The following is a 24309-nucleotide window of genomic DNA, read 5'->3' on the forward strand; positions in this document are numbered from 1 at the left end:
TTACCACGTGCTCCCACACTTATGTATATTTGCTTTGCAGATTCTCAGACCGATGCGAGTGAATGACAGCTGCATTACCAAGTGCTCCCACACTTATGTATATTTGCGTTGCAGATTCTCAGACCGATGAGAGTGAATGACAGCTGCATTACCACGTGCTCCCACACTTATGTATATTTGCTTTGCAGATTCTCAGACCGATGCGAGTGAATGACAGCTGCATTACCACGTGCTCCCACACTTATGTATATTTGCGTTGCAGATTCTCAGACCGATGCGAGTGAATGACAGCTGCATTACCACGTGCTCCCACACTTATGTATATTTGCATTGCAGATTCTCAGACCGATGCAAGTGAATGACAGCTGCATTACAACGTGCTCACACACTTATGTATATTTGCGTTGCAGATTCTCAGACTGATGCAAGTGAATGACAGCTGTACTGCCATATTTTCACTAAGGCCACTAGAAATATGAGATTTTGGGGCTGCGGAGTATTGCGCAGAATTATGGATTTGACGATGTTGCTACATAATCCTTTATCTGCTGCATTATCTGCTCATTTTACAAATAAATTGTTTTAGCTCAAATAAAAATTACTAAAAACGCGTCAACACTTCTTGTTACGCAGTGGGAGGCCTTTCTCAAATGTTGACTGGTCACCTTCTGTTGCTTATTGCTGTATGTGGGTGTCAGATCGGTAAATGAGGTGAAACCTCTGCCAAGGTAGAATAAACATGTGTAAAAATGACAAAATAATATGGTAATACTATCACAAACTGTCTCGTATTCCGTCTCATAATTTACTTTTTCTTTTCTAAACCCTGCCACATAATTTGTTCCTCCCCTGCCGCACAATTCAAGTGCCTTTGTCTCACACTGATGTTCATTTACATTGCAGATTCCCATTTGTATTGCTGTACACATGTGAGGCCTTTATTTTTAGTGATGTGTTAACCATATCATTTACTGCTGGGGTCCCAGGGCTATAAATACGGTTCTACTCCAGTTGGATCACCGAGTAACTTAGGCGCTTCGCTGGTAGCAAAGATGAGTAGTCGAGGCTTACTCTGGGAGAGTGTTAGACAAACCATAAATAACAAATTACAAACTAAGGGCCGTATTTACAAGCCCCTTTCGGCACCGGTGCAGCACTTTTTTTGACGCTCCGGTAGCGTAGCGCCATTTCACATATTTGCACTTAACGTGGTTTAACGCCACCTTGTAAAGATGCCCCTTTCCGCCGCAGTCCTCTGCGGCAAAGGGCTGTGCAATGGGTGTTGTGGGCGTTTCACTGCAAAACCCATTGCTTTTTGACGCGGCTTCAGATTTACAATGCCAAAAACTAACGCCGGGGAATACCTGTTCATAGAATGGCGATACGAGGAAATTTTTTTAATTTCTCCTCATTTTTTTGGGTCTTTCCATGTTTGCTGCATTCTGAACTGGGGTGGCAGAGTGGGCTAAAGAACGGTGATGGATTAAACCCAGATCTTTTGACTGGGTGTGAGTGTTTGATTGATTCAGATGCTCCGTCCATCACCACCCCCTTTTGTACCACTTTTGGCCACCATAAGTGTGGCAGGGTTGCTCAGACGTGAGTCCCTTGGTCACTTTGCCATTGGATTCAAGCAAGCCGGGCTGAAGACGGCTGGAATGCCAGAAACCGGTCCTCGGAAGCTTGTTTCCGGTCCAGGGAAGACATGGCTTGGCAGTTCGGGCTGGACTGTTCCCATGAGGCACAGGGTCAGACTGATTGCATATGGCCATGTCTGAACTGGGGTGTTAGAGTGGGCTAAAGAACGGTGATGGATTAAACCCAGATCTTTTGACTGGGTGTGAGTGTTTGATTGATTCAGATGCTCCGTCCATCACCACCCCCTTTTGTACTGCTGCATTCTGCAGCACACCTAGGAAGAGCATATCACCATTGTTGGTTGTTTATGTGCAGGAAGGTGTCCCTTCCTGCACATAAACAATTGCCCTAGCAGCACAGGCACCCTTGCAACATGGCGGCAGGCTGCCTGCACTGGCGCTAGGCAGCTTTTTTAGTGCCAGGGGAAACACAGGGGTGTGCCGTATTCTTGTGAATACAGCGCATCCTTTCATTTAACCACATGGCTGCTGGGCGTTTTCCCCCCCTGTGCTGGAAAATGCTAATTTAGTGACAACATGACGAGCTCAGCTCGTCATCAGCACACGACACCCGTGTGTGATGACGAGCTGAGCTCGTCATCAGCATCGAAAGGGTTAAAAAATGTCGGAGTTGCCAGCTTTGGCGTAGCACCGTGCTCCAACATTTTTTGGTAAATATGACTGGTGTACATGAGGACTCAATGTACCATAATGCCATGTGTTCATCAAACTTTGAAGTAAAGAGCTTAACAAGTCTGAATCAATGATGCCATTGTGTGAAATCCACTCCCAGAAAAGCTCCACGTAACGTTCAGGAGAGTCCTGCTGACTGAAGGTTTTTGGTGACCCACCCGCAGGAAGATGGAATCGGCCCTCCACTAGTGAGTCACAAGGTTCAAACAGAAAAGGAAATGTTAAATGAAAATGTGTGCAGTGAGAGGCCGATAGATGTAACCTATCGAGGTGTCAGAGAGTGTGTCCGCCTATAACAGGGATACAGGAAAGCGCAAGGGGGCTCATTTACACGCCCGGAGGCTGCTGCAATGTCACTTTTATTGACGCTCTGGCGGTGCACATTGTAGAGTCATATTTATGAGGCCACGTAAAGCCACACTGCACGGCTTTTAATGGCCTCATAGATATGGTGTGAGGCAACGCAGCACAAGTCGCTGCGTAGCCTCACACTGTGATAGGGAGGTGTGCTATGGGCTTTACTGTGGGTGTTCCCATGTAACATCCATGACATTTGACACCAGGGGCGTAACACCCGCCCCTGCAGCTCCCGCGGTGCAGGGGGGCCCCACTCTCTTCAGGAAATGAAGGGGGCCCCATCAGCTCTTTGGTGAGAGCTGTTAGAGAGGCTTGCGCTGAAGCAAGTCTCTCTCCCTCTAAAGCAGGTGCAGGCTGTCTGCAGCCTGCTCTGAGCACCTCCCGCTGAAGAGAAACAAAATGACAAGTTGCAATGTTTCTCCTCAGTCAGAGCACAGTAGGCCAGAAAGAGGATGAGGTGAGGTGGGGCCCCAGAGTGCAGGAGGCAGCACAGAGCACTGCTCAGGACCCTGACAAGGGTGGGAGTGGGGGCCCCCAGAGAGAGCATTCTCCAGGGCAAAGCTCATATATGTGAAGGGATCAGGCAGCAAAATAGTGCCCTCAGGTAAGCACTCTTGTTAGAAGACACCAAGTGGGTGTCCGCGGGGGTGGGGGGCAAGGGGGGGCCGAGAAAGGGTGCAAGGCAGAGGGGAGAAAGGTGCAAGGTAGAGAGGAGAAGGATGCAAGGCGAAGGGGAGAACGGTGCAAGGGGGAGGGGAGAATGGCGCAAGGCAGAGGGGAGAATGGCGCAAGGCAGAGGGGAGAATGGCGCAAGGCAGAGGGGAGAATGGCGCAAGGCAGAGGGGAGAATGGTGCAAGGCAGAGGGGAGAATGGTGCAAGGCAGAGGGGAGAATGGTGCAAGGCAGAAGGTAGAGAATGGTGCAAGGTAAAAAAGGTGCAAGGCGGAGGTGGAGTAGGGTGCAAGAGAGGGAAGAAGGGTGCAAGGCAGAGGGGAGAATGGTGCAAGGCAGAGAGGAGATGGTTGCAAGGCAGAGAGGAGAAGGGTGCAAGGTGGACGGGAGAAGGGTGCAAGGCAGAGGGGAGAAGGGTGCAAGGCAGAGGGGAGAAGGGTGCAGGGCAGAGGGGAGAAGGGTGCAAGGCAGAAGGTAGAGAATGGTGCAAGGTAAAAAAGGTGCAAGGCGGAGGTGGAGTAGGGTGCAAGAGAGAGGGAAGAAGGGTGCAAGGCAGAGGGGAGAAGGGTACAAGGCAGAGGGGAGAAGGATGCAAGGCAGAGGGGAGAAGGGTGCAAGGCAAAGGGGAGAAGGGTGCAAGGTAGAGAAGGGTGCAAGGCGGAGGGGGAGAAGGGTGCAAGGCAGAGGAGAGAAGGGTGCAAGGCAGAGAGGAGAAGGGTGCAAGGCAGAGGGGAGAAGGGTGCAAGGCAGAGAGGAGAAGGGTGCAAGGCAGAGAGGAGAAGGGTGCAAGGCAGAGAGGAGAAGGGTGCAAGGCAGAGGGGAGAAGGGTGCAAGGCAGAGGGGAGAAGGGTGCAAGGCAGAAAGGAGAAGGGTGCAAGGCAGAAAGGAGAAGGGTGCAAGGCAGAAAGGAGAAGGGTGCAAGGCAGAGGGGAGAATGGTGCAAGGCAGAGGGGAGAATGGTGCAAGGCGGAGGGGGAGAAGGGTGCAAGGCAGAGGGGAGAATGGTGCAAGGCGGAGGGGGAGAAGGGTGCAAGGCGGAGGGGGAGAAGGGTGCAAGGGGGAGGGCGAGAAGGGTGCAAGGCAAAGGTGAGAAGGGTGCAAGGGGGATGGTGATGAAGTTAAAAATGTGTCCCCCCTGGAAACATTTCTGCGGACGCCCATGACAATGCACACTACTTTGCAAGAGAGAGTGGGAGAGAGTGGAGAGAGAGCGGAGAGAGAGAGTGGAGTGAGAGAGAAAGTGGAGAGAGAGAGAGAGAGTGGAGAGAGACAGTGGAGAGAGAGTGGAGAGAGACAGTGGAGAGAGCGAGTAGAGAGTGAATAGAGAGAGAGAGTGGAGAGAGAGACAGTGGAGAGAGAGTGGAGGGAGACAGTGGAGAGAGAGAGTGGAGAGAGAGAGAGAGAGAGCAGAGAGAGAGTGGAGAGAGAGAGAGAGTAGAGAGAGAGAGTAGAGAGAGAGTGGAGAGAGAGAGTGGAGAGAGAGAGTGGAGAGAGAGAGTGGAGAGAGACAATGGAGAGAGAATGGAGAGAGAGTGGAGAGAGTAGAGATAGACAGTGGAGAGAGAGAGTGGAGAGAGAGAGTGGAGAGAGCGTGAAGAGACAGTGGAGAGAGTGAGGGAGAGAGAGAGAGTGGAGAGAGAGAGAGTGGAGAGAGACAGTGGAGAGAGAGAGAGGAGAGAGAGAGTGTGGATAGAGACAGTGGGGAGAGAGTGGAGAGAGAGAGAGTGGAGAGAGTGGAGAGAGCATGAAGAGACAGTGGAGAGAGTGAGCGAGAGAGAGTGGAGAGAGAGTGGAGAGAGAGTGGAGAGAGAGAGAGAGAGAGAGTGGAGAGAGAGAGTGGAGAGAGAGAGTGGAGAGAGAGTGGAGAGAGAGGATAGAGAGAGTGGAGAGAGTTGAGAGAGTCGAGAGATTGGAGAGAGAGTGGAGAGAGATTAGAGAGAGATAAGAGAGTATAGAGAGAGAGAGAAGAGAGAGATTAGAGAGAGAATAGAGAGAGAGTGAAGAGAGAGAGGAGAGAGAGGCGGGAGAGAGTGGAGAGAGAGAGAGTGGAGAGAGAGAGTGGAGAGAGAGAGTGGAGAGAGAGAGAGAGAGAGTGGAGAGAGTGGAGAGAGAGAGTGGAGAGAGTGGAGAGAGTGGAGAGAGTGGAGAGAGAGTGGAGAAAGAGAGTGGAGAGAGAGAGGACAGAGAGTGGAGATAGTGGAGAGAGAGTGGAGAGAGAGAGGAGAGAGAGAGAAGAGTGAGTGGAGAGAGATGAGAGAGAGTGTGGAGAGAGAGAGAGTGGAGAGAGAGAGATAGAGACAGTGGAGAGAGACAGTGGAGAGAGAGTGGAGAGAGAGACAGTGGCGATAGAGTGGACAGAGTTGAGAGAGAGAATGGAGAGATAGAGTGGAGAGAGAGTAGAGACTGACTGACTCAGAGACTAAATGCTGACTGACCGAGAGACTGACTGGCGGAGAAACTGACTGAGAGAGAGAAAGGGACTGACTGACTGAGAGACTGACAGAAAGAGAGAGATAGAGAGACTGACAGAGAGAGAGAGACCGACTGACTGACAGACTGACAGAGAGACAGAGAGACTGACTGACTGACTGAGAGAGACTGACTGAGAGAGACTGAATGACAGAGAGAGAGAGACTGACTGACTGAGAGAGAGAGAGAGAGAGAGAGACTGTGATGGAATTGGGGTCACAGTGTGTATGAAGCTATGCAATGCCTCTTAAGATTGCTATTGTCTACTAATAAAAATGTATTATCAAAATGTGCTCTTTGTAGTTTCATCTGCTTTTGAAATACTGCATTGTCGCTTTGTCAAATGTTTTAAAACGGAAACGAGAAGGAGCAGTGGATTCACTTTTGTCAAAACTGAACGATGAGTGGGCCCGATGTTGTATATCAAGACAGGGGTCTGCATCAGGAAACCCACCTAAACTTGGGCAAACTTCCCCGGCCTACTGATGGCAGGGACCCTGTAATGAATGGACCCCCACCTATGATAGCCTGCGGGCACACGAAGCCCAACCTTTAACTCCACCATCCAGTGTTACTATTAACGGCTGCATTGGTGACAGTGGCGTAACAATTACCCCGCATCTCCTGCAGTATGGTGGGTCGCTGGCCTGAGAGCTCTAGACTGGCACGGAAGATGGGAGGGGGGGCCCCCTCCGTGTAGTTTGCAGGGGGCCCCCCTCAAGTTTCGTTACGCCACTGTGTGACACACTCCCAGATTTACAGCATGCTGTGAATCTTGGAATCTGTCAAAAGCCTGGGCCTCCCCAGGGGTGGCATAGGGAAGGCGCAGCGAGGGGAAATAACATTAGTTATCCTTGTTTTTTCCTCTTTCTATGTGTCCTGCATTCAGCGGCACACACCAAAAGAGGAAATCGCCTCCATTGATGGTTTTGGTGCGGGAAGGTGTCCCTTCCTGCACAAAAACAATGATCCCTACAACACGGACATCCTTGCACCGTGGTTCAAGGGTGCCTGTCTTTGCACAAGGCAGCCATTTGAGCACTAGCGCAGGGAAAGAGGACGGGATTTTGCCGTATCTCATAGATGTGGCACGTTCCTGCCCTTTTCTTTTGACATAGGGCACTGCAGCAGGAAGCCCAGCGGCGCTCCCCTACGCCAAAAATAAGTAAATAAGGGCCCTGGTATCTAGAATCTCATTCTCGCCTTCTCTGTCCTTTCTTCTTTCGCGCAATATGTTTCTTATTCTCTCTCTGGCTCTTCCTGTTTCGCTATCTCTGCAGCAAGCACTTTTTCTCTTGCTCTACCTCACACTTCTGCTGTCTTTTATTCGCCCTCTTTTATCTTGTTCTACGACTGTCTCTCTCTTTACCTCTTGTCTCTCCTCTTTAATTTGTCCTTCCCTCCGTCTAACCTGTTTTCTCTCTTCCCCTCTCTTTTGCTCTTTTATCCCCCTTTTTCCCTGTCTCTTTCCACTTCAGCCTTTCTTTCACTGTTCTACTCTCTCTTCTTTCTGTGTTTTTTTTTACTTTCAGGTCCTTGCTTCTGCCTCTTTTTATGTCTGCCACCTCCGTCTCAATCATAGCTAACTTTCGCTTTGTCTCACTCTCTCTAACTCTGTCTCTGTATTGTATATTTTGGGAAAAATATATATATAGGGTAGAGGGTCAGACATTTTTTTAGGAGCCTGCAGCCCACGCTACCTAATGCCATGGTTTAGGGATAGCAAGGCGGCCTAGTTTTGATTCCGTCAGATGCCTCCTTCATATGCCCTCCTACATTTCATGACTCTTTATCTCACCCTTGCCCAGTCATTTTTATCCCTCTTTTCTCCCTTCTCACGATTTAAAAAAAAATCTTTTTATTAAACAAAAGAACAAGCTTCAGAGACAAAGCAGACCCAGACATACATATACAGTTCATGCAAATGACACGGTCACTACATAGCTCCTCAGCACATAGCACACAATGTCATGTTGCATAATTTAGCACAATACTAGATTGAGTGCTCCGCTTAACTCTCATAGGATAACATATACAACACACTTCACGGTCCCCCTCACAGACCTCTATACGGTGTCCACGCCCCCCATATTTTCTCCCACTCATGAGGGCATCCGCGACTGCTAGACCACCTGCTCCGCATTATGACACCAGTCCATATCGCACCGCCATGCTGCCACTGTTGGGGGCTCCACCGCCCCCCATGCCCGGGCGATATTACTCTTGGCGACCCCCCTTGCTAAGACGAGCCAGAGCTCGGCCCACTGTGGCCATGTGATCTCTCCCGTGACGTCACGTATGTGCCATCTGGACTCCATTGGAACCTGCTCACCCACCACAGCCTCCATGATGCGGGTTAGGCCCCTCCAGTGCTTCTGAATCCTGGGACAGGACCACAGTATATGGAAGAAAGACCCCTTCTCACCACACCCCCTAGCACACAGCTCAGATCCACGACCACCAATACGGACTGTACCATTCTCGAGGCATATGATCTGTGAAGGATGCAGAGTCGAACACGCCTAAAACGCGCTCTGATGGCTATTCCTCTGGGGCTCTGAAGGGCCTCCGCCCAGTCGTCATCTTCCAAAAGTCCCACATCAGATTCCCAGGCCTCCCCCAGGGAGCAAGTGCAGTCCGGGGAGTTGTTTACCAGTTTTTTATAAGTCAGGGACACCTCTTTCTCAATCATGGGATCTAAGAGGAGTCTATCCTCCAGGGGGGAGTATTCTGGTATCGCAGGCCCTTCTTTCAAATGACAATGGAGTGCTGAACGCAATTGCCGATATCTAAAGAATTCACCTCCTCCCATTAGAAAGCCCGTGTCATGATTTTTTAATCGTTCTCCTGTTACTTTCTCCCTTTTCTGCATTTCTCTCTCTTGGTCTGGGTCAAAGTTTGATGATGAAAAATAAGTCACAGTCCCCAAGAATGAGTATTGCTGCCCACCATCTGCAACCACCAGCACAAATTAAGCCCTATATGTCTCTTTCCCCTTTCCCATCAGTCTTTGACTCTTCACCCTGACCCTCAGGGTGATCCATCCTGACCCTGGGTCGGCAGCTGTTATTCAACTGGATCCAGCGTTCAGATCAGATGGGGAACCAGGTTCGAGTCTCAGCACAGACGCTCAACATCCTGTGATTCTGGGCAAATCACTTAATCTACCCGTGCCTCATTTTAAAAAAATTAATGTGTCCGTCCGTAACACAACTGGTGCTCATATAAAGCGCTCTGATACCTTCGGGTCGAGTTCGCACTTGATAAAACTCCCACAAAAATAAAAAAAGCTGCCCTTGTCCTGCTGCAATTTGCTGACAAAGCCAGCTGCCCCCACGCTTCCACTGTTCTGTGTACAGAGCAGGAACCTGCAGGACATTAGGGAGGGTCCCTTATTTTCAGTTCCAGGCAGCTGAGCCCAACACAAATGCATTACGTAAGGGGCCAGCAGCCCTCCTTTTATTCATGCCCCAGCTGAGAGCTAGCTGGAACTTTAACACTTTGATGACAACGCCAGCAGGGAAACAAAGGCATTCTGCTTGTCAGTTCACCATTACCTGAGCTAAACCATGATTTGGAGGGGGTGGTTTTAGTTTTCCAAGCTCTACATGGAATAGATATGCATGCACCGTGAGGACAGATATTTCTATTTCACTAACTACATTATTAACTATTTATGTGGGACATATTAATATGTTTTAATTACTGACCAAAGGAGCAATTTTCAACTACTTTAAAATAATCAATTGTTTTAAAAAAAAACTGTAGGGCTCTATATTTATGCCTTAAATTTGAGTTCAATTGATTGCTTCCGGTACTTAATATTATTGGAATTTTAACTTGTTACATGCAGGTCACACAGGGATCTCTGCAGCAAAATGAGTAACCCACTGAGATGTCCAGATAAAACACACATCTTTGACCTGCACTGTAGATTTTCTCCTTTCAGGCCGCCACTTGAACCTTTTAGTTTAGGATGAGTCCAAACCTGTTACTCGACATCCCCCAGATTTCCCCATCAAGTGTATGAACCACCCAAGTTATCTTACTATCAATACTCCCTGGAAATTGCTGGGACACAAATATCTCCAAAGCAGGTGCATTAACCTGTAAAATATTTTAAATTCAATCAAGTGAGCTAGAACAAATTTACTAAAACATTTGCCCTTGCTGGCAATTTCTTTGGGGCAGAGGTTTAAAAGATATATATTTAAGTTATATAGTTATGTAGGGTCTGACTTTCTAACAAACAAGCGTCCCCGGGCAATAGACCCAGAGCGAGGGTGGATTATATATGGTCAGGGGCACTTCTGACTTCTGAGATCTGCAGCAAGTGTTTAACCTGCTGAGGAAGGACAATCATGGCTGGAGATTGTCTATCTCTCAGACTTCCTCCTCCATGGGGAAAGCGCTGCCTTCCAAGCCAATGTAAGAGCACCTCTCTGGTCACTCACGCACGACACCAAGGCGCTTCTCACATAGGGTCACGACAAGTACCACGCTACCAAGCAAGCGCTACCCCACGGCGCAGCGGGCTACCCCTTTCACTTATGCACCTTGGTACACCACAAGGAAGTAGGAAGCGCTATATAAATAGACATAGTAATGGGGAGACTGATGATGTATGAAAACTTACTTGTCAGATGCGAAGCAAACGTCTTCCAGAACCCACTTTCTGTCAGAAAGTTGGGACTGCACAACAGCACTACGTGCTTTATAGCCCCCGTGTGAGATGCACGTGACACATATCAACCAATCCGATTTGTCCAAGTCCAGGAGGCAGACGGCCATATATTACACAATCCAATTTCTAAGTGTTGCAATGAAGGGACATTTATGGGAAATTCCACTATCTTGCAAGAAGGAAGTAAACAAACACTGAACCGCCTAACGATTGGGATTCTGAGGATGGATGGATTATCTTCAACTGTGCTGTCAGGTTAAGCGAGCACTTCCTTCAGCGCCTAAATCTTTCTCTGGCCAGGAAGATTCTGAATATTCAGCTTTCAAAACAATGTGCTTTTCAACACAACCTTGCCTCAGCCTCCATGTGCAGTACCATGAAGCTAGGCCTTCTCTGTATGAGCCTCACAACATTAGAATATTTTTCCATGACTTAAAAGCATCCTCCTACACTCTCCCACAACCCAAGATTCAACCAGCATTGCCAAAGATAACAGGTCACGCCTTTTGGCTTTTGATGCATTCCTCCTGGCTTTGCCAATGCTTTTCCATTCATCACCACACATGCTAGACATCTAGCATGACATAGGTGACTTTTTTTCATTTCATATTCCCAGATGCCCAAGTTGGTGGATCCCAGTCTTGGAGCAGTGAAGAAAAATAAACCATAAGTTAAATGGGCATCACCTTATTTTTTCAAATAGGAGAAGCCCGGCAGCATACTGCAGCTACCTCGACTTCCTGTAGAGAGAAATAAAAGAAATACTACGGATGCAGAAAAGATGTGGCAGGGTGAGGCAGAGGAGCAATGGCGGACGGTAGTAGACGATAACAAGATTAACTACGAAGAGGGTTGTGGGAGCAACGTAAGTGGTGAGGGCGGGGTTTAAATTAAAAAGGTTAAGAAATTGTTTTGAAAAAGAAAAAAAAAAACAAAAAGGATGGAGACAGCGAGGGAAGCAATAGACGAGCTGGGGGGTTGAAACATGGGGAGCACAGGACAGGAATGTTAGGGTTAAACCATCACAAGAGGGAAGAGGGAAAAAACACAAGCACTCCCACAGACGGCTGATAGCAAAAGAAACAAATATTTGCAATGCAATAGGTCTCGCATTTATGAGAGTTTGAGCTATTGGCATTGTAAATGAGAATGCCTTTTATGTATGCGTTGTTTATTAAACAGATGTATAAAAGGCCTTGTCATTTGCAATGCCAATAGCTTAAACTCTCACAAATGCCAGACTCTTTGCATTGCACATGCGTTCAGCGCCCGTGCTATAATTTTTTTTTAAAGCATTAGGTGAGAGCTTGTCCTGCCTGCTGTTGCAGGCATGACAAAGCCATTTGAGAAAATAGTGGTCAGAGGCAGTAATTAAAGCCTACCGAGCAACAACACGCGTCGCCATGGGAGGTTACAAAATGAGACAAGGCCTTATAAGGAGGGACTACTAAGCCTATTGGCCAATGAACAGCCAAAGTTTACAGTGGACAATGAGACAAGCCAATGAAAAATATGGGTGGAGAGTGGGCGGAGCTTCAAGTCCCTACCTGAATACAGCATGCCTCGCAGAGCAGCGCATGCGCTGCCCAGGCTCGACCTAAAAAATAGTTCCCCAAGTCTGACAGTAGAAGAATACAAGCCATCCAATCAAAAGGACTGTAAAAAGTTGTGTTTACAGAGAGGGTTAAACACTAGAAGAAGAAGGAAAACAATTGAACATGAAACAAGCAAATGAAAGTGACGAGAAAGCTGACCTATTGTGAACAATGGGCTGACCCAAAACCCGCTGTTCATATTGGTATCTTCTACAATAGGTCTTCAGACTTGAGCAAGTTCAAGAGAACCAGTTTAGAACCTCAAATTCATAGAATTCAATTCCATAGTCATTGGGTTTACCTCAAACTATATGGTTTCTACCTCGCTGAAAACAGATCATAAACAAAGGAGTTTTTTGTTAGTAGTCCTAATTAAAGCCCTTCTCATGAAGGTGTTGCTAGGAGGGACATTTAGCACTCAAGCACCGGGGGTCTAAGATGAAAGGCAGCAGACACTGCAGAACTCAAACGGCTCCAACAAAAAGATGCCGGGCCAGATGTACGACCATTTCATTTTGCACCTCGCAATTTGCGACAAATTGCGAGGCACAAAATCAAATGTACAACAGTGTGTTTAACAATGTTTGCGATTCCCAATGGGGTTGCAAATTGCGAGGCTCATTAATATTAGTGAGGCTCTCGCAATTTGCGAGCCCAATGGGAATGACAGGGCTTCCCAGGGATGGTGGCCTGCTGGCCTCAGCACACCACCATGTCTGGGACGGCTTTTAAATAAAGCAGTTTTTTTTAAAGAAAAACGGTTTGCATTTAAAAAGAAAGAAAATGAAACGTTTTGGTTTCATTTTTTAAGGGCAGTCATTGGTCCCTGGGACCACTGCCAGCCCTTAAAAAATAATTTTACATGCATCTGCAAAGGGGATGGGGTCCCCTGGGGACCCCTTCCCATTTGCGAATAAGAATGCGAATGCATTACCATCTACTTGAAGTAGGTGGTAATTGGGAGTGTTTTGCAACCGAATAGCGGTTGCAAAATATTAGTACATGGGTTCGAGACTCGCTATTTTGAAGGGAACACCCCTTCCAAATAGCGAGTCTCTAAACATATTTTTGCGAGTCGCAATTCATTTTTGAGTAAGTGCATCCTTTATGGATATCCTAAAAATCTGGCATGGATCTGGCTCTCCTGGATTTACTTTTGACTGTGACTGTAGTACAACAATAACAAAAATGTGTAAGGTTTAATAAACCAAATGTTGCTTATTATTTTTTTATATCCCATAATAAAGCCTTCTTCTGTAAGGCCATCAATGCCCATCCTTTCATGACATTCCATTGCTGCACTTCCCTGAAGGGTTTTTCTTTTCAACAGTAACTCCCACTTTAAGAAATGTGTCAGTGGGATAAAAGTGGGAAGTGATTGGTCCAACAAAAACTATTATGTGCTCAGGGGCATATTTATAAAATGAGTTACATCGTTCTGGTGCAAAAGCAGCGCAAGTCCAAAATGCAAGTTATGAAGCCGCGCGAGGCCACCTTTCGTGGCTTCATAAATCAAGAGTAACGCAACGCAGCGCAAATCTCTAAACTGCGCTACTCTGCTCGCAGACGGCGTTCCATGGACGTTGCGTGGGTGTTCCCATACAACTCCCATGGTTTTTGATGAATTCCCAGCTTTAGCAAAAGTAGTTGACCCGGGAATGTGCCAAAAAGATGCACCTTCTCGTGGGAGGTGTAACAAAGAGAAATATCTTTATTTCTTCTCGTTACTTCCTCTCTCTATCTGCAGCACACATGGAAAGCAAAATATACTCAGGGGGTTGTTTTTGTGCAGGAAGGTTTCCTTTCCTGCACAAAAACACTCCTCCTGACAACGCAGGCACCCTTGCACCATGGTGCAAGAGTGCAAGCGTTGGCAATAGGCAGTCAGAACTGCACCAGCACAGGGCGACAGGCAGGAATATGCCGTATTCTTTTGAATACGATGCATTCCGGCCCTTTCCGTGTCACACAACGCAGCACAGCAAGGTGACCTGCTGAGCTGTGCTGTGGGACTTTCTAGAAAATATGCCCCTCAGTGCTCAGTTTGTTTGAAACAAGAAAGGACTGACCCTTACTTTTTCTTCCCGCTGCTTCTGCCGAATGATTGGTTTGCTGAAACTAAGGTGGCTTAGACTTAATTCCACCGCATGCCACATTCTTTCACCGCTCTCTACCTCCTTTCTCCTTGTTTCAGTCTTGCAGGTTCTTTTTCACCCATGTTTTCTTGTCACAGTAAATCTGTCACTTCATCCTTCTTTCTACATTTATTTAGTTTCTCTCTCTCTTGCTCTGGCCAAAGTTTGATGATAAAAAACACTCCCGGTTTCTGAAACCAAGAGCACCCAGTAAGCACTGGGCGCCTTGGTTTATATGATTTTCAAAGCCTATATTACTATTGACATGGCCACAGGTAATAGTTATATTTAGGACTGAGCTCTTGAACCCCTGAAAGGTAAAAATTGAGTCAGATTTTGATGCCATCTACACTGAGTGTGCATTAGGCCCAGTTACTGAAATTTAGGAGTGATTATTTGCAGATTTGTCCTCCTGAAAACTAATCTGGACTTTACTGATCAGTGGGTTCTTGGGACACCGTGCACGCGGAACTGTGAGGGAACGCTTGGTCGGAAGGATCTCTCTGCAGCGGGGTCTTTGTGGAAGCATTTTGGTTGAACTGACAGAAAGCTAAGTTCTTAAACCAACTAAAGGGGGGCAGTTAGAAAATAATTTCATTAAGGGCGAGAACCCTCACTCACCCGAAGGTGACATGCTTCATCATAGGGCTCCCTCCTCACACCGGGCCCGCAAGGTTCCTGGTGTTCAATATACTGATAGGGAGTGGTAAGCTCTCCCCCGGGGTTTTCTCCCTTAGAGCCCACGTGTGATTTTGGGAAGCCTTTTGGTGTCATGTGTGAGTGACCAGAACAGCACTATGACCCTGTCTTGAGTTGGGACGCTTAAAGCACTATAGTAGGAGAGAAGGAACACATGGAACATTATGGCACGTAGAAGATCCTGCGAGTAGCTACTATAGTGATCTAACAGTTTTCCTCCACAATGTACTAAGACAAAGTGATCCTCTGTGGAGCTATTTCCTTAACAAGCCCGCTGTGGTTTGCCTGCTAGAGCTCAGCCAACATGGTTTTTCTTTGTTAAAAGAAGGAAGTCCTTTTGTTCCAGAAACAAGAGCCAAGATTAGAAAGAAAGGAAATGATTGGGGATTTAACAGTCTTAAGAAGGAAACAAAACAAACATTGGCTGTGCAAAAGGTCAGGCTTCAATGTGGTATAGTATGCACTCACACAGGCACACCGCTCACCCTGCACTCACGTGGATAGAGTCGTTTATATCTGGTGAACACGAAAGAGGAGTGAGAACCAAGAAGGAGCATCTGCCTGCTGTGGTGCAATAGAGCACGGACACAACCAAGTGTGCATTAGAAGAGGAATGAAGCATGGGTGAGGGTATGTTATGCTGAAACTGAGAGCCGAGGTTCTTAAGAGAAGTGCCAGCAAGTACCGTCTGCACTATGCAAAGGTTAAGATAAAAGATCCATTAACTCACTGGGTACCTGTAGAGGAAATCCAATTGGGAGTTGACAATGCCCACTGTAGTAAATAAAGTAACAGACATAGTAGCTGCATTTGGCTCAATCTCAAGGCAACAGATACAATATTTAGGTACACCGAGCAAGACTGCAACCCTGTAGTCAAAACAGGATGAGACAGCTGCCTGGATCACCACCTTCTCCTTCAACTCAAAGACCAGGAAGAACTTTCCTTAAACTTTGCAAACAAGAGCAACATGTTCCAGAGTTCTAGTTAACATGCTGGCAGGAGCTAAGTTTGGCATTGGCAGCAACACCAACATTTGTTCATAGTAGCAGGGCTGAGAGTGGGCAAGAGCCAGTGACTTCAAAAGTGTCTAAGCTTTATCATCTTCAAAAAGTTGGTGTTCTTTAAACATGCAACTGAAACAAGACACTCCTGAAGTTTAAGAGGAAAGTCAGAAATGACATAAACAGCATAAATAAATATATAAAGCCAAAATAGCATATTAAAGGGGTTTGATAAATGTTAAAGAACTCCACAAACTACACAACAAGTCTTAAATTAGGAAATAATTCTTGTGTTTTCCTTTTTAAAATGAACAAAGTGCTTGAATTCACACACAATTAAATATTGAACATAATGAAATCGATAACGCCCCATCACCACCTAAACTAGCGATCTGTATAAGACGGTCTCTTAAGCCGAGTTCTACACTTATCAAGGAGTTCACAACTGGAAGCTCCTCCTTTGAAGTTGTCATTTCCCCTAGCTTCCTTTGAAAAGGAAAAACGCTTTAATGCTGACACAATGAAATTCAAAGTGAGAAATATTTGCAAGATTTATAACATTTCAGGTGGAATTATAAGTTGGAAACCCTACCATTGGGGTCTTGGAGACTAAGCAGAGTGCAAATAATGTACCTTAAAGAAATATCACAGAGGACACCAAGCCCTATAAATGTAGTCTTGAACCATGTGGTAATGTGCACACAAGCAGGCTTTAATCGTAAAATAGCAATTGCCTATATGAGCCTACCGAAGTGCATGACGCCTTTTACAATATAAAAGGTAAGCCTGCTAGCATCGTCAAGTCATTCAAAATGTAAACTTTGAGGACTAGAACATTTGTCATCACATTTAATAACCAAAGCTTGTTGATTTTAATATAAGAATAAATACACATAACTGTGTGGTCTCTGCCTAAAGAGAGAACCATCAAAGATTTAGAAGATTCAATGTATACATTGACATGACCCTTAAATTGCTGTCTGTAGGGATCAAACATTTTCCAGTGCCACACCAAGAAAAGCAAATATGCATTAAATCCCTTCTTTCTGCATTTGTAAGAGAGTTCTCACTGTAAATCCACTCCCAATTGCATCTGTCACATACTTAAATATATAAAGCTCACGATGTAAAGCCATTTCATATGTTTTTTGGCAGTCATTTCCATGAAGGCCTGTTAGAGTGAACATATGCTTTTAACAATAAATAATTATTTGAAGCCCACACCGTTTGTCATAACTTTTCATAATAAACAGATCATACCCATGGCATCTGGGATAACGTTTTACCATGAACTAATTAGGCTGCATCCTTGATCATTTGCTTGTCATCATAAGCAGCCAGCCGTACCATATTGAACACAGGCTGTGCAATACACGCACTCTTTGTCGGTGGAAGCATACAACTTCCGCCCAATTAAATCTAGTAGAGAGTAATATGATGGGCAGAGCTAAAGCCCCTCTCTCTGTAGGTCTAGTGGCAGCTGCACAGTCAAGTTAGACCTAAAAAGACAAATTTACCCTTGTACATTCCCAAACAAAATCTGACTTTATGGATTTGCAGGAATTTAAGCATTTTGCTTAATTTCTAAGTAACCTTATTTGGCTTGGAATTATATGTCTATTTTACTATATTTTACTGTCTCATTGTAGTCTTGCACAAAAAGCAAAGCACCCATTTTTAGGTCTCGGCTAGCGTAGGCTGCGCACATGCGCAGTCTCGCTGTCGAGATTTAATGTCTCCGAGTAGCGAGGTCAACCCCGCCCCTCTTTTCCATTGGCTGGCCTCCTAAACGGCGGCCAGCCATTGGAGAAGAGGTCCCAGTGATGACATTCTCTCGATCTAAGCCCCGTCCTTTTCGGATTGGGGGGGGCGTGTTTTTTAGTTTCTTTCTCCCCTCTTCTCCATTGGCTGGAATGTAAACAACAGTCAAAAACACGCCCGTTGTTTACATTCCAGCCAATGGAGAAGAGGGGAGAAAGAAACAAAAAAACACGCCCCCCAATCTGAAAAGGACGGGGCTTAGTGACAAATGGCGAGCGCTTGTTGACAGAAGTTTATGAGGTGGACAATGTGGTTATTAAAGTAATGCTAGCTTGCAGAGAAGAATAAAGAACTGACAAGGATGGTAGCATGCAGCAAGACTGACAGGACTAGCTGGAATAAGCAGCCGAGTGTCAGGCAGCAGTGGGAGTTCGACAGGAACCAGAGGGTGTTTTGACATCAGATGACAGTTGTCAAGAGGGGGTCAGAATGACGATAGCATAGTGAGTTGTTCCGCTAGACAGCTCTATTGCCAGCGCATACACAGGGCAGGAATTCCAGTTCTTTGCTTTCCTCACCTTTAACAGATTAGACATCGCCATGTTCCCTGACGTTCTCGTCTCGCGATATCCCGCGAACTTGAGCGGCCTGCGATTCCTCCTCCCCCTTTAGCGTGTTCATCTGCCACAAGCGCTGATGGTGGAACCAGTAGTAAGCAGAACCATACTGGCGACCTTTCGCGAGACCTATGTCATGGGGGTATCGCACAGCTGAAAATTTGAGATGAAGCTGTACACACTTGGTTCTTTCTGGCAACACCGGTCTTGCGGGTCTTTACGTAATGCGAGAGACGTTTTTGATGTACGTGCCGTTTGGTGTGCGCCACCTGCTGTTCAACGCATTCAACGATGGCCACATTATGTCCTCCAAAGAGAGTTCTCTCATGTTCGGCAGGCAGTTCTCATAACAGAGCAGGTAGAAAATAGCTCACATATTTTATGAATTAAGTTTGAAATAATTTGTCTCAATTCTGCTTGCTTGAAAACGTGTTTGAGTTATAATTGAAATGAGCCCAAATCCATTATTTTGCGGGTACACGTTGTAGAACCTCTATAATAATTAGAAAGGGGGGTTTAACCATCTCCCACCCTCCTTCGTGGTCAAAGGTTTCTTCCCCTATCTGTACAGAAACAAAAATGTCAACTACGTTCAAATTTAACTTAATGCAGCTATCGTTTTCACATCTGAAGTCCTTCCTAGATAAAGTTCATTTATCCTACGCTACCTGTATTAAATTACAATAGTCAGCAACAGCATGAACACTACTCCAAACGTAAGTTCTAGGTATAAATAAATTAAAGATGACTGCAGACTGGCGTTCTAAAAATTTCAAATTAAAAAACAGATATAATTAAACATAGAACACAGCATCAAAATAGTTCGGAGGAGGAGCTACGACACCAACCAAGATGGCCGCATAGTCTCCCGGCTCCGCTGACCTCCGTCTTCCGACCCAATATCCTGTCGCCTATCCTGGTTACCCGCACCGGATCCGTGTGTGTGATCTGACCTGCTTTCCAGTAGTGCAATCCCGGAGTTTCTCCGCCGTTGTGGAGCGGAGTTACATCGATGGTCGTCTGAGGCCTAACCCAGCAGAGACGCCGGGGTCTCGAGTGCGGGCTCTGCCGGGTCGGAGTTGAATAACAACGGACTGCCGAAGGTTATCGGGTCCACTCTCCGGAACGTTCGGACTTTTGATTGATCTGCTACCACCAACTGCCTAGTGCCCTACAGTAGGTGGGGTGATGAGTGACGCACGGTGACGTGTCGCGGGGGTCCCAGACCGGGGGTTCGACGTTCACATTGTCGACCCCCCGGGTCGGTACCTCGCTGTGTCCTATTGCTTGCTAACCATCAGTCCCTCATGGCTTACTCCTGCTCCGTCTAATTTTGCCCCGGAGAAGGCGTCACTCCGTGGGGACCACCATGTTGGAGGAAGAAAGGCAGCTAGCGGAGCAGGCTCGAACTGGCCCGACACTGAGAACAGTGCTGGAGGCACTCATGGCACTTAAGGGAACCATTGCAGTCCAGACTTGCAGTTTGTTGTCTGCGACGGATGGACGCACAGACCCGAGAGCGGATCCTGACTCGACACCCGTGCCCCGGCAACCAGCCTGCATTTCAACATATGTCTCGGAGACTTGTTTTGACCCGGCGCTGGAAACAGGGTCTGCTCCTACTGTACAGGATCTACCTGACGGTGCTGTGCCCGATGACCCAATGGAGCCGTTGGAACTCTCGATTATGTATCCCTTGGAACATTTACATGACATCCCTATCCTGGAACTTTCTACTTTTTATCCTTTGCTGTTTTGTACCTTGTCGATTCCCCTCCCCTGTCGGTCTCTCAAGATGGCGGATGGGTTAAAGCTTGGCTTCGGAGACAGGGAGGGGCATCACTGGCACCAACCATCCACACTGGGATCTGCCGCACTTTTCTCATCTGTGTACTCCTGTTCTGTAGACTCTTGCAATAAGTTGCGGAAAGGGCTTTCTTTAATCAGTGACTTTGTGAATTTGATAGATGTGGCCAGGGTTGAGATGGTTATCTGGGTCTCTGATTGTGCACTAGGTATAACAGGTTTGTTTTCTTGATCTAACGGAGTCCGGGGCGGGGTTGGTTATGACGGGGAAAGGAGACCGGGAATCCGTAGAAATATGCCCTCCTCCGATTTCCCTCACCGAGTGGGGTTCTTTGCCTTTTCTTCTTTCTCTTCTTCTATATTTCGGGTTCTGATTACTGGGCGACAGGCACGCTGCGAGGGGGGTGGCCGTAGTCATCAGCAGGTGTGCAGGGTGGGGGAGTGTGGGGATGGGTGTTCGTTTTTACTTTTGTTCTATGGCCTCTTTTCTTCCTTCTCTTCCCTTGTCTTCTTCTCCTTTCCTTTTCCGGGTTAGTGTAGTGGGTTCGGCTTTCTTACATCCTTGACTCTATAACAGTACCTTGACTTTCCGAGGTTTTGGTGCTCTGGGGCGGACAATACTGAGGGAGTAGACGAACAAAATGTGCTAGTTTATCCTGATGACTTACGTCTTAACTCCGTTGACTTAGTTGATGATGAGTTTCTTTTGGATACGTTGTTTCTTTGCTCGCCCCCTTTGTGATCCGAGACACTGTGCGATACCTGGCTCTTTCGACTTATTATTTAAAAATGAAAACCTCCTATCCGGTGTTTAAATTGTATTACCTTTGCAACCGATGCGTTTTGTGAATTGAGATCCTATGCTTAGCGGCCAGCCCTGGGGTTGTAGGCCCATGTCTGTATTTGATTGCAAATGTTCAATAAAGGTTTTCGACCTTGGGAATATGGTCGCAAAACGGGACATCGCAAAGATGTGGGGAGCGACAACAGCCCCGAAGGTGGTACAGTGGAAGGCCAACGTGGATTGGTGTATGTTCCGGGAAAAGACTGTACGTAGCCAGGGGTAAACCTAAAAAATGGCAGAAGTTGTGGGGGGCCTGGAACGAGTACAGGGGTGACATCTGCATACCACCGGAAACCGCCCCACTGGAAGAACACTTGACCTCATAGCCTATAACTCCAACTGATGTTTTGGTATCATTACTATCCTGTGTTTCCCTCCCCCCGTGGTTCTATGCATCCATATTGATTTAAACCTAACTGTGATCACTGTGCCTAACCGACTCCTAGATTGGGCCCCACTGCATAATAGTTTAATTGCCTTCTTCTTAGCGCTAGTTCTGGCGCCTCTTTCTGTACTTGTTCCTTTTTCATAAAAAACATAAAAAATGGAAAATTATAACCTTGACACGTTCTTGTACCTTGTTTCTTGCACTATGACCCATTATTTTTTTAGTTGCTGCCTAGCCTCCGGGATGCAAGGCTGAATAGCTGTGTGCACTATTTGAAAATAAAGGTTTTAAAAATTTTTTTTTAAAAAAAGGTTTTCGAAAGAAAAAAAAATAGTTCAAGCGCGACATACGCTTTTTTAATTCAAACAAAAAAGTAGTCTGGTGAACAAACCCTTATGATTATAAATTATCTTCTAGTAATAAAGCGTTTTGGAAGAATACTGTTGTGTTATGAAAAAAAAAAAGGATTGGATTTGAACTAAGCGCCCAGCAGCGGCTTTGCAGGGTTTTTAACAGTTTCATGGCGTGGGAAATTGTGCTAAAATTGTGAGGGGAAGTAAAAAAAGGCTGAAATTACGTGTGAGTGATAAAACTTGGGGATTTTCTCAGGGTGTTGTACCACCCCGCCACACTTATCAATCCAGCACGAGGCGGCATTTCTGAAACCGGAGGAACCAGACAGGGCACAGGAAGGACGACTTGGTAGCAGTCTGAGCCGGATACCCGTCGGAAAGGGTGGCGGCCTGCACTCCTGGGTGGGGTCGAGCGCAGGTAGTTAATCAAGTCTTGCTTCGTGGATACAGGGTGGGTCGAATCCCGGTGCGTCTACTCAGCCTCTCATCCTTCTGAGGGCGACACCTTATTGGATATTCTCGTTCATTCCCTAATCATTCACAAGTACATTACTCATGTCATAAAGTACATAAAGGTGATGAACGCATGCCTTCATGCATCTGAGTAGGGTCCGGAAAGCTGCAGAATTGCATTTACATTCCATAATATTTTTTAGCATAAGGAACCCAGCACATCCTGCAAAACTGGAATGTTGGTCCGATCACTCCCTCTGATACGGCGCAGCGAGCGATACACTCGGGAGCCACTGGGCCTCACAAGGTCAACCGGGGCACTCCTGCTACAGGTATGGCAGATTTCGATGATCAGAGGGGGTGCTCACCTGGAGCCTTTCCGAGGGCGGCACAACGGCGGCGCTGGGTGCCCTCTCCCTCTACGACATGAGCACCGGCGGCGCCGACCGCCTGAGCCGAGGCAAGTCTGCACGCTGCAGGCTGACCCTGTCCGTGGGCCGCTTCTACTGCTGGATGGTGGACAACCGGGTGGCATCCACCACCAACACATCCACCACCACATCATCCACCACATCCTCCTTCACCACCATATCCACCACCACATCCACATCCACCACCACATCCACCACCACATCCACCACCACATCCACCACCACATCCACCACCACATCCACCACCACATCCACCACCACATCCACCACCACATCCATCACCACATCCACCACCACATCCATCACCACATCCACCACCACATCCATCACCACATCCACCACCACATCCACCACCTCCACCACCACCTCCACATCCACCACCACCTCCACATCCACCACCACCACCTCCACCACCACCTCCACATCCACCATCACCTCCACATCCACCATCACCTCCACATCCACCATCACCTCCACATCCACCATCACCTCCACATCCACCATCACCTCCATCACATCCACCACCACCACATCCTCCACCACATCCTCCACCACATCCTCCACCACATCCTCCACCACATCCTCCACCACATCCACCACCACATCCACCACCACATCCACCACCACATCCACCACCACATCCACCACCACATCCACCACCACATCCACCACCACATCCACCACCACATCCACCACCACATCCACCACCACATCCACCACCACATCCACCACCACATCCACCACCACATCCACCACCACATCCACCACTGTCACAGAAACCACCACTGTCACAGAAACCACCACTGTCACAGAAACCACCACTGTCACAGAAACCACCACTGTCACAGAAACCACCACCACCATATCCACCACCACCATATCCACCACCACCATATCCACCACCACTACCACATTCACCACCACCATATCCACCGCCACCACCATATCCACCACCATATCCACTGCCACCACCATATCCACCGCCACCACCACATCCACCGCCACCACCACATCCACATCCACCGCCACCACATCCACCGCCACCACCACATCCACATCCACCGCCACCACATCCACCGCCACCACATCCACCGCCACCACATCCACCGCCACCACATCCACCGCCACCACATCCACCGCCACCACATCCACCGCCACCACATCCACCGCCACCACATCCACCGCCACCACATCCACCGCCACCACATCCACCGCCACCACATCCACCGCCACCACATCCACCGCCACCACATCCACAACCACCACATCCACAACCACCACATCCACAACCACCACCACCACATCCACAACCACCACCACCACATCCACCACCACCACATTCACCACTACCACATTCACCACTACCACATTCACCACTACCACATTCACCACTACCACATTCACCGCCACCACATTCACCGCCACCACATCCACCGCCACCACATCCACCGCCACCACATCCACCGCCACCACCACATCCACCGCCACCACCACATCCACCGCCACCACCAACACATCCACTACATCAACCACACCCACCACCAACACATCCACCACCAACACATCCACCACCAACACATCCACCACCACCACCTCCACCACCACATCCTCCACCACCACATCCACCACATCCTCCACCACCACCACCACATCCACCACCACATCTATAGCTCTCTGTGTGTGTGGCTCTGTGTGTGGGTGGGTGCAAATG

General features: G+C 47.6%; 2 protein-coding genes across 2 annotated transcripts in view; both read right to left on the reverse strand.

The window, feature by feature from the left end:
• LOC147673408 (C-reactive protein-like) overlaps nucleotides 1–690 on the reverse strand; it is a 93522-nt gene extending 92832 nt beyond the window's left edge. Inside the window, exon 1 of the mRNA XM_086947272.1 lies at nucleotides 630–690. The gene's annotated coding sequence lies outside the window, so the exon portion shown is untranslated. The remainder of the gene's footprint in view (nucleotides 1–629) is intronic.
• Nucleotides 1–10513, reverse strand: part of LOC147673409 (serum amyloid P-component-like) — a 35096-nt gene extending 24583 nt beyond the window's left edge. Inside the window, exon 1 of the mRNA XM_086947277.1 lies at nucleotides 10465–10513. The gene's annotated coding sequence lies outside the window, so the exon portion shown is untranslated. The remainder of the gene's footprint in view (nucleotides 1–10464) is intronic.
• Nucleotides 10514–24309: the final 13796 nt, after the last annotated feature.

This window comes from Lissotriton vulgaris, chromosome 12 (assembly GCF_964263255.1).
Source record: "Lissotriton vulgaris chromosome 12, aLisVul1.2, whole genome shotgun sequence".
Lineage (NCBI taxonomy): Eukaryota > Metazoa > Chordata > Amphibia > Caudata > Salamandridae > Lissotriton > Lissotriton vulgaris.